At 36.0% G+C, this 10414-nt stretch overlaps 1 long non-coding RNA gene across 1 annotated transcript in view; it reads left to right on the forward strand.

The window, feature by feature from the left end:
- LOC138713500 (uncharacterized) overlaps positions 1 to 1764 on the forward strand; it is a 34482-nt gene extending 32718 nt beyond the window's left edge. The window contains exon 2 of the long non-coding RNA XR_011335877.1: positions 1 to 1764. This exon is cut by the window's left edge and continues 46 nt beyond it. This is a non-coding gene — a long non-coding RNA (uncharacterized lncRNA).
- Positions 1765 to 10414: the final 8650 nt, after the last annotated feature.

Here is a 10414-nt window from a genome sequence, read left to right on the forward strand (position 1 = left end):
AGTCTTCTTCCAACGATACCAGCACAATAAGTAAGAAAACCTTTCGCTCACCGCCAAGAAAGAAGACAAAGTTGGCAGTTGAGTCTTGCACAAAGGAAGCGATCAATTGTATAAAGACATTGACTGACAAAGTTTCTAAACGCGACGAGTACTCTGTTTATGGAGAACACATTGCTAACAGACTTAGGGACAGTGGTAGATCTAAATTAGAAATAGCTATTGCACAGCACGAAATTGATAACATTTGTTTCAAACTAACGATGGGTGCATTTTTCCAACAGAATCCTTTAAATATTTCCATAGAGTCAGTGAAATCTTCACTATCTCCATCTCCTTCCACATAATTCACATTGTCTCCTAGTCCTTCACCCTAATGATAGGCGTTAGTCGATAGTACTATCGATACTATCGAAATTACCGATAGTTAAGCTGTTTCCAATACTGTCGAGAGTTCAGGCGATTTTTGATAGTGTTGGAAAAAGGAGATCCTCGAGCTGTAACGATTCGTTTGCAACTAATCCTAGTCTGTGATTCCAAGTAATACTGCAGTATTTTGTTTCAACTTACCTGTTTCTTTTATCATTAGTGAATGAATGAATTTTTCATTTTTCATTTCATTTCATTTATTATATTCCATAGATCTTACATAAGCAATGAAGCTTTAAGATGTGGAACAAGTCAAAATTACAATTACAATTACAATTTTTACAATATTTTACAATTTTACAACAATTTTCTACAATTTTTTACAAAATTTTGGCGAGATGTAGTGAGATGAGGTGAGACCCGAGGATTCGCCAAAAGATTACTTGGCATTTGCCTTATGGTTGGGGGAAAACCTCGGAAAATACCCAACCAGGTAATCAAATCAAAGGAGGATGAATTTAGCCATTATGCCCCGTGAAGGCCTCCTATAAAATGGGTGGCTCATTATTATTCGCTTGGTGAGCCATTCCAGGCGAGATTTCACTTTGTCCGTCGCTTTTATCATAGGCCTACACTATTCACTCGCAACTCTATTTGACCAGGAAGTAGACTGTGTCCACTTATCTTCGGTTCCCTCGGAAAGATTGTTATCCAAAACTGGAAACTTCATCAATGAAAGACAAAACCACATGCATCCCAACAAAGTGGAAAATGTTTATTTTAATGGGAAACTTATCCTTGAAGCAATGTGGCACATGTTAAAAGCCTAATGAACAATGATTATTAATGTTGGGAATTTAAGGGCAGATTATAATATTGTGTGGTGTTATTGGTATATAATTAAGATTTATTTCAGTATATTTTATTAAATTAACAGTTCAGTACATGTTTGATATTAATTCAGAAATATATTCTTATTATAATCAATCAACAAAAAAGTCTGTAACGACTAGCAATAATATCGATAGTTTTGATTATAACAATCGATAGGACTATCAATAATTGTAGAAACTACAGTCGATAGTACAAGCGATACTATTGCATGTGACTACCGCCTATCTGTACCTGTACTTCATCCCATCTACTGCTCCTTCCACACAACACACCACTCTCGTGTTACACTTGTAGCTATGAAACACCAAACTCTCAACCTCAGTCAACCAGAATATGAAAAACAAACCGTTATCAATGTCACAGATTTGTGTAGTAAATTGTAATACATTTGTGACTAATAATAATCTGCGTATCTTCTCAGTTCAGTTCTCAGTTGTTTTCGACTTTTAGAATCGTTATTGTATTGTACGTTTCATTGAAAAATAAACACCATTTGTACGCCTACCTATTATTGTACATTGTTTCCTGCAGAATTACTACAAATAACAAATGTGAATATTTCCTCAAACATTTCACTTATAGGGATGATATTATTGTATTTATGTTCTTTCCACTGCCTGCTGGATCGCATCTTATGGCTGCTTACACTGCCTGCTCAATCAGCGCTTATGTGCGAATAATCAAAAAATTATTTTTCCGTAAGGTGGCAGATAGTATCCACCGCTATTAACATTATCAGTATATGCTAACTTGCAAAGTACCTAAAATGACTATTGTTACGACGTCCTTAGATATCAGAAGAGAAAAGAGCTTAGGGAAACGATGGCCAAGGCTGTCCGGATCCTACCGCAGTGCTTAATATGTAATAATATAATACTAAACTTAAAACTTAATGTTTTTCTAAGCGATAATACATTCAAACACAAGTTCTAATTAACAGGTTTGTATCATATAACTACAATTACACAAGTAGGCCTATGCTTGCTTTAGGCGTTTACTAAAATTATTATTAAAATCAATAATGTAATAAAAATAATGTCTGAGACTGATATAAAATATTTCAACAAGTTTAAACATATTTACGAAGAAATACAGAGCGTTCGCCTACGGGTGGGGCCAGAAAAGCGGCATGTACTGATACGCCGCTTTGTGCGCGCAGTTGTTGAGACACGCTCGACAATCAAGGTCGACAAGTTATCAGTTGTCAGCCAGATGTTGCAGTATTTAACACGTACAGTGCAGTTTCTTGACACAGTTGCTTAAATATTCAGCGTGTGTGTAAAATTTGTTAACAATGCAAAACGCAAAAGTCACGCTTGAACAGATAGTTTTTATGTATGATGCATATGTGAAAACAGAGTCATATAGAGAGGTGCGTAGGCAATTTGAAGTGAAATATCCGGGTGCTCCAATTCAGGGTAGAGAAACTGTTAGACGTCTTGTTAACAAATGAAAGACAACAGGGTCGATAAATGCTACAATTCCTTAGCGAAAACAAAGAGTATTGACGGAAGAAAAAATTGATGAAATCAGTGCATCATTTACACGCTCTCATAATAAATCTCTAAGAAGTGTTTCACAGGAAGTTAGTGTTTCAAAAACATCAGTCTTTACTGCTGCTAAACTTTTAAAATTAAAACCCTACAGGGTATAGTACAGAAAGCGGAAGCTTACGGATAGACGATTCCCGCAAGCGACACCACAAGCAGGCCGCTTTCCTGGCCCCCACCCGTAGGCGAGCGCTCCTGTATGCTTCCTGTAACCGAGCTAAGAGATTATTGGAAATCACGATTCGAATTAACGACAATATGGTGATGGTAACTTCCTGCTTGTAAAGTAGGAGTTTCCTCCAATCCATGCAAATGGTATAAGGACACTAGGCCTACTGTTTTATTAAGGTCAGTATTGCCAGAAAGTAGCTTCCCCATATATAAAAAGGCCCGTTGGAAGTGTGGTGAATTTTGCGCTCATTTAAAAAAATTCCCCCTCGAAAATAAATGCTGAATAAAATACTTCAAAGAGATAATTTACCCCACATCTTTGGAAACATTAAGCTATAATTCAACATGTTTTACGAGACATAGTGTTCTGATCCTTTCCGCTTCATGTTGCTGTAATAACATGGATGATATAATATAAGTTACACTTAAAATGACAAGAAATTAGCTTAATTAAGATCTTAATAGGAAAAACTTACACCTTTGTAAATATATTATAATTAATATTATTATGTTTAGGAAACATCTGTTATACAGAAATCTTGTTTAGAAAACAACATTAAATTAAATGTATTTTAACTCGAGTATTTCTTATTTCCAATATATTTTGAAGAAAAAACCATATAATTAATAAAGAATTACTTACATACACTGTAATTCCTTCTAAAATTTCAAATTAAAAATTATAATACATTCTGCACACTTAGCACAGCCAAACCAACGGCAGTTACTTGCTGCGCTCTAGCGTCGAAACTGGACAATAATGCTCCACGCGAAACTCAATGCTAAGAAAGAGGAATGAGCAGGCAGTTACACAGCCATAAGATGCGATCCAGCAAACAGGGATCGGAACACATCTTTGACTACCGCGGTACACTGCCCCTTCGAATTAGTAGAATGCGTTTGAGTCTAAAGAAAGCAGAAAACAGTGCAACGTGGTCTGTTGTGACGAGAATCCTAGCACGTGCATACCGGTAACAGCGGTGACCAAAACTCGAGCTGCAGCGATTACATGCGACAGACAGCCTATGAAGTAAGGAGACGGAGGAAAGGTAGTTGGCATGAAAACTACAACCAGTGGTGGTTCCTGTACCAACATATTGATCAATCCCGCGGATAAAAATCTCAAGCTTTGCTGTATCAGTAATGTCACTGCTGTCATCAAGAGCTAGTGAATAATATACGATTTTCCTTCCTTCTTTGTTTAACCTTCCTCTTGAATGCAAACAGGAATTTTCTATTCTTCTCTCAATACTTGATCGAGAAATTCGTAGTTTTTCAAAATTAAAAACGTATTATGTACAAGTTATTGAGAGCTGTTTTAATCGTTACTCTTTTGTGCAATTCTGTTCTATTGAAAGGCTTTAGAGCACGATATATTTCAAACCCCATTAGGTAGCTGACTTCCTTACATTTATTTAGCTCATTTTTCTCTTCCTGGCCATGATTTAAAACGTGTTAATTCCTGGCGTTTAACAGTTCGTTGGCACATAATATTGAATCAGTTTTTCTACAGTATTATTAAATGAATAACTAATAAATAGTTACCCTTATCTAAAGATTAAGAAGATTAAAATTGAGATAAAATTGAAGGGCTGAGAGCCATAGTGGGCCATATCTATTTTCAGAGTTTTGAAGCTTACCTCATCTTTTGATTGTCTGCTGACTCACGTACTCAACAGATAGCGTCATTTGATCCAAATACCTCACGTTATGAAATAATTAAAGCAACAAAAATACTCTCTGAAGCAAATACCAGTTCTTTTGAGAAGCAGAGTGGGTCATGTCCAAACGTCCAATGGCAGACGAAGTGAAAGAAAATAACTCAACTAAGGTGAAATCTAGGAAGCGTGTGGAAATCTGTGATGAGTGGGAAAAAATGTACGAAAAAGGAAAATAAGTAATGGCCAAGAGTATGTAATGCAAGTGGAAATCCTGTGTCTGCGAAAATGTACACTGACGAAGACTACAAATGTGGGTTATTTTGCGTCGAACGTTTGGATAATGAAAATGATTGAGCACACATGTGCATGATACATTCTCGTCAATAAGTAATTTTAACCAGCAAATGCAGAGCTTGCAGGAATGGTTCATATAATGAATATAAGGAGACGCAGAGGATCTGCTATTGTAGAAGGTAGTCATGAACAGCATTCACGCGTATATTATAATAAGTTAAAGGTACGTACCATAATCTCAAAAATTATACTTGGAGTATATTAATAAATAGACAGCGGAAAAAAGTCAAAAGTCATGTTTACGGTTTACAAGTACTGTACGCATAGACTATGGCATGAGGTGTGCACGCTTCCCAGTTAGGTAGCTACAACAGGGTACCGTCCGCAGAGAGCACCACGCGAACACCGAAAACAACTGCCACTCTGCGTTCTCAGTCAGTCCTCGTCCGTACGTGAACAGAGAATATTGAGGTACGTAAACATATTCTTAATTTGTGTTCGGTGAAGTGATCATAATGCCGAAGACAGATGTTAAAAAAACATAGGGTGTATTCTTTAATACAAGAATATGATGTCGACATTTTTAGTAGTGATACTGGTGAAACAATTAAGTGTCGGTTATGTATGTGTGCATTAAAAACGATAACAAACCAATCGATAGAACATCACTGTAATACACAGAAACACATGAAAAATGGTGCTTGTATGTCAGAAGAAAATAAGCGTTCAAGTTCAATTCCGCCTCAAATATGAAATATGACTTTTGCCAGGATTTGTGTCGAATGAGATAAGTTGCAATATTCCATTCAAAACGTTGAACACTCCTCACTTTAAAGGGTTTAAGAAGAGTACACAAAATGTGCCATTACAATGGTTATATCAACGTAGAACCAATATTCAGTAATTATTCCGCGTGTCAATTTACATTTCCCTCGGCCTATACCTGCACGCGCCTCTAGTAGTGTACAGCTCGACCAAGTTAAGTCTGCGAGCCGAGAGGGGAAGTTGGAGGCAGTTCTGTAATGAAAGGAGGCGGTAACGAGAGGAGACCAGTACAGTCACATATGACAGCACAGTTTTCCTACTGCGCTTCAGTTCAAAGAGCGGTAACAATTTAAGACGCTTTGAAATAGACTGTACTTCTGCTTCTGCTTGACAGTGAGGTTTGGCGTTCTGATTGGCAAGCGTGGAAAAAGTTGCATGAGGGGGAGGCTGGGAGACAGCGTAACTGTTGCCTTTATCTGAAGACAAGGACAAAAAATGCGTGCGCTCCGTAGTGTATTTTAAACGATGTGCACACGTTGAAATCTGAGCGTCAAGTGACCTATGTGGCAACTGTGTTTTGCCTCTACATTCCTCTACATTCCATCCCGATATCCCCACTCGCAGACTTGACTTGGGCAAGCTGTAACTTAGTGCTGCTTATGATTAGGGTTTTCTCCGGAGCGGTTGTTTGCACGCTTTCATTCGGAGACCTCCGGTTACCTCCAATTGATGCCGCGCAGGTTGTATATGTGCTGCGGCGCAGATATACACTTTCCGCTGAGCATTCATTTAATCGGATCAGGTAGTGACTGGAGTCCGCAGACGTCCGCGTATCTTTTAGAATAAGTGTGTAATTTTTTGTTGTTTATTTTCTCTTTTTTATTTACCTCTCTCTCTCTCTCTCTCTCTCTCTCTCTCTCTCTCTTCTTCGGCTCTTCTTTTTTTCTTGTTTTGCCTGAAGTACCTATGTACTATGTTAGCTGACAGATTTTTTTCTAGTTTTGAAATTCATAGTGTATGTGGAAAGGCATATTAGTTTTATGTCATTGATCAAATTAATAACATTAAAATTAACTGAAAACTAACGCAGAAGTAAAGCTTTTCAGTAGCTAATGTAAACATATATAATTTTCCTGGAAACACTCGTTTATTTACAAACAATTTTTGTCAATTATTATTCTAATCGGTTTAGATTAACGTATAATATATTAACGGAGCTTCAGAATGGAACAAAAGAAACGTGTGGTATCAATGGCTTAAAGTTTACTGTCCAAAATAATTTATTAAGATTCTTCACCAGACAGGATTGTGATCATTGTGTTAAAGGGTGTCAGTATGTGAACTGCCTCGTCTAAAACGCATCACTCTTCCTCTGTAATAAAAATATAAGCGGATATCAACTTAAGGATAATTGTAATTATGTTATTACCACACGTTTCTTTAGTTTAAGAATGAAACTCAATATTTTAATCCAATAACTCAAGTTGCCTTTTAAATATTCCATATAAGTTATGTGTGATTTTTATTGCCTCGAAAGTTACGTTTTATAGAAATTTCAAGACTTTTTTTCTAGACTGTGGACCTTTGGAACAATAACACTAAAGCAGTTTAAAAAATCGTATCAAATGTTTTCCGTAATTTTAAAACTACGAAAACGATGATATCACTAATTAACCGTCAATGTGTATCTGAATGGTAATAATTTATTTTTGACATCAAGTACCAGTACCACAACCGCGGCTCTTAATGTTAGCCTAAACACTTACATACCTACATTTTAAAATTTAGACCTACTCAGAGAATCTATCTAACCTGGTCCACGCCATAGAGATTTCCAAATACGGACCTGTTAGCGTCCTAGGAGCGTTTGGCTTTTCTGGCAACACAATTACCAACTCATATTTCATTTCAAGTAAGCGGCTCATCACTGAAGTTTGGAGTTTCATCTCTTAACAATATGCTGGATCAATCTTAGAGGGTCCTTTTTCGCTGAAATTCTTCTGCTTTTCAGTTTTTCATTCGCAATGTTACTCTGTCTGCACACAAAACTACGAAATTATTTATTAGAACTTATATAAATCAAAGTAAACACGCTTTTTAAAAGAGTTCAAAAGTGTTTTGAACAGTTAAATTTACTTACTTTCTTCAAGTTCGCGACTGTGCGATCGCTTCAAATGGTCTAAAAAATTCGAAGTACCTCTACCCTTAGAGTAAATTCGCCCACAAAGTTCACAGCGTGCGACTTTATTATTATCTTCAACTAAATTGAAGAGTTTCCATGCGACGGATATACGATTTGGTGCCATTTAATTCCACTCACAACTACCCTCAGTCCGTACGCGCCGGTCATCCTTGAGCTCTACGTCCTCCTACTTCGCTTCGCTCCGAACCACCGCATCTCTCCTTTGTTCCCTGTTCCACCTACGATAGTATCGGAGATCACCGGTGGAGAGCTTTATTCGTAATCTCCGATTTCTCCGCGGTAGTAATCACTCCGATGAGCAGCACTACTGTAACTACTGTGCTTACGTAAACAACAACCCTCTGACGAGACAAAATAGTCGGGTTGTAGTTACCTTCACATCCGAATGATTTTTTTTTTCCGCTGTCTGCTTATTAATATGCATTCGATGACTTATTTTATGTATTTAATTTTGCCTCAATTTTTCTCAGTTTCATGAAAATGGCACTTGGCCCACTATGGCGCTCAGCCCTTCAATTTTATCCTTCTAGGGAGAAGATCTAAAAATATCAATAATCATGCACGTACAGAAGAATTATAGAAACACATACTTAGTGGTCAGTAATAATAATAATAATAATAATAATAATAATAATAATAATAATAATAATAATTTATCCAGCGTTGCAATTATTAATGTTTCTGTATACTCCTAATTGAACCGTTGAGCAAAGTAAACAATATCACATTTTGTCCGACAAAACAACAAAGAAGTTCTCATTCTTAACGAAACCACTCTTACTCCTTGTAGAGACAGAGTTTGTAGAGCGACATGATAGCGCCACTGCTTGCCTTCAGTACGTGAATGAAACACACAGCAATGTACAGGAAACTCCTCGTACCCATTTGAATGTCTGTGATTACACGATGTAATCACGACACCCGCTTTGGTCACCGCTGCGGTAAGGTATCGCGTTACAAATACATTTAAGTCTGAGTATTTCTGACAAAGGTAAATATTATTCAACACCTTGAAATGGCACAAATGTTAATGATATTGCTGGAGAGAGTAAGATAATATGTCTTCATTCATTCATTCATTCATTCATTCATTCATTCATTCACTCACTCACTCACTCACTCACTCACTCACTCACTCACTCATCCACTCACTCCTTCCTTTCTTTGCTTATTTATTTATTAGTTTATTTATTTATATGTATTTTTATTCCATTAATTAATTAATTCATTCTTTAATTTATTCTTTCATTCATTTATTATTCTATTTTCTTGAGATATAGACTATATTATATTCTAGGAAATACAATTCATTTGTATTAATGTTGTATCAGATTCGCTTTTTGTAATGAATTAACAACTCTTAAATATCTTTTCCAGTTTGATCGGTATTTTACTGTCCATAATATTCATTGCCTTTCTTGTTCTGCCTCAATGGTATTCAGTCTTGGTTGCTAACGTACCCCAAAAATATATTTGTATCCCCAAACTGCATTGCAATAAATTATGTAAGAATTAACAAAAGACTCTGATTGATGTTATACAAAAATAAATTATTATTATTATTATTATTATTATTATTATTATTATTATTATTATTATTCAGTACGATAGTTTTTGGTTCAATAATAATAGAAAGGATTTACGTAAAATGTTATTCAAGCAAGGAAAAACAAGAGTTGATATTGCAAAAGAAACTATATAATGCAATAATAAATTATCTTCAAGGATAATAAAATACATATGTCACCATTCTTACATACGTAATCAGTGGGATGCGTACCTCTTGTGACAACCCCGATTACCCTTGGGGGATACGAGTACCATAGATGGTCTACCAAAAGATGATGCTTCCCTATTGCAGGAGACTTGCTCGGCGTGCTATATCTAACGTGAACATTGAGCAGTGTAGTTTTATGAAACAGACGAGCAGTATTTTCTGGATCTATAACGGTATTTACCGTGGTAATGTTTTATGAAACAGGCTACTGTATTCAATCTTCTAAAATTTCCAAGTTCGCATCTGAAATTGAGAGTCCTTTGTCTTTGTCAATAACAATTAACAAGAATTGATCGGTAGATACCATGGCAATCATAATCGGACACAAAATTGGAGAGTTGGAATCGTTCTTTCTGCTCGTCTGTTTAAAAATTCTGACTTGTTTAATTGCATTTGTGTAATCGATTAAACGCTACGAAAATCTTAGAGATGGAATTTATTACTCAAAGAAGACATAAGAAATTGCGACAAATCCTGCTTGTCAGATATGAAGTATCAGAGCCATTTCGGATACAGGTAATACGTTTTCTCTAGTAATCCATGGGTATTATAGTCTAACTTGTCTAATTGATTCCAAATCGTGAATAATTTGAATCTTTTGCGCGGTGTCTCAATATTCTATAAAAAGCAATGAATAAAAGTCTAAAATTCAATTTTTTTATAGTTCGAAGTGAAATTCAACGAAATTTAGATCCAAGATTACTAAAATCAATCCGCAATATAGCGCAAGCAA

Source organism: Periplaneta americana, chromosome 14 (assembly GCF_040183065.1).
Source record: "Periplaneta americana isolate PAMFEO1 chromosome 14, P.americana_PAMFEO1_priV1, whole genome shotgun sequence".
Classification (NCBI taxonomy): domain Eukaryota; kingdom Metazoa; phylum Arthropoda; class Insecta; order Blattodea; family Blattidae; genus Periplaneta; species Periplaneta americana.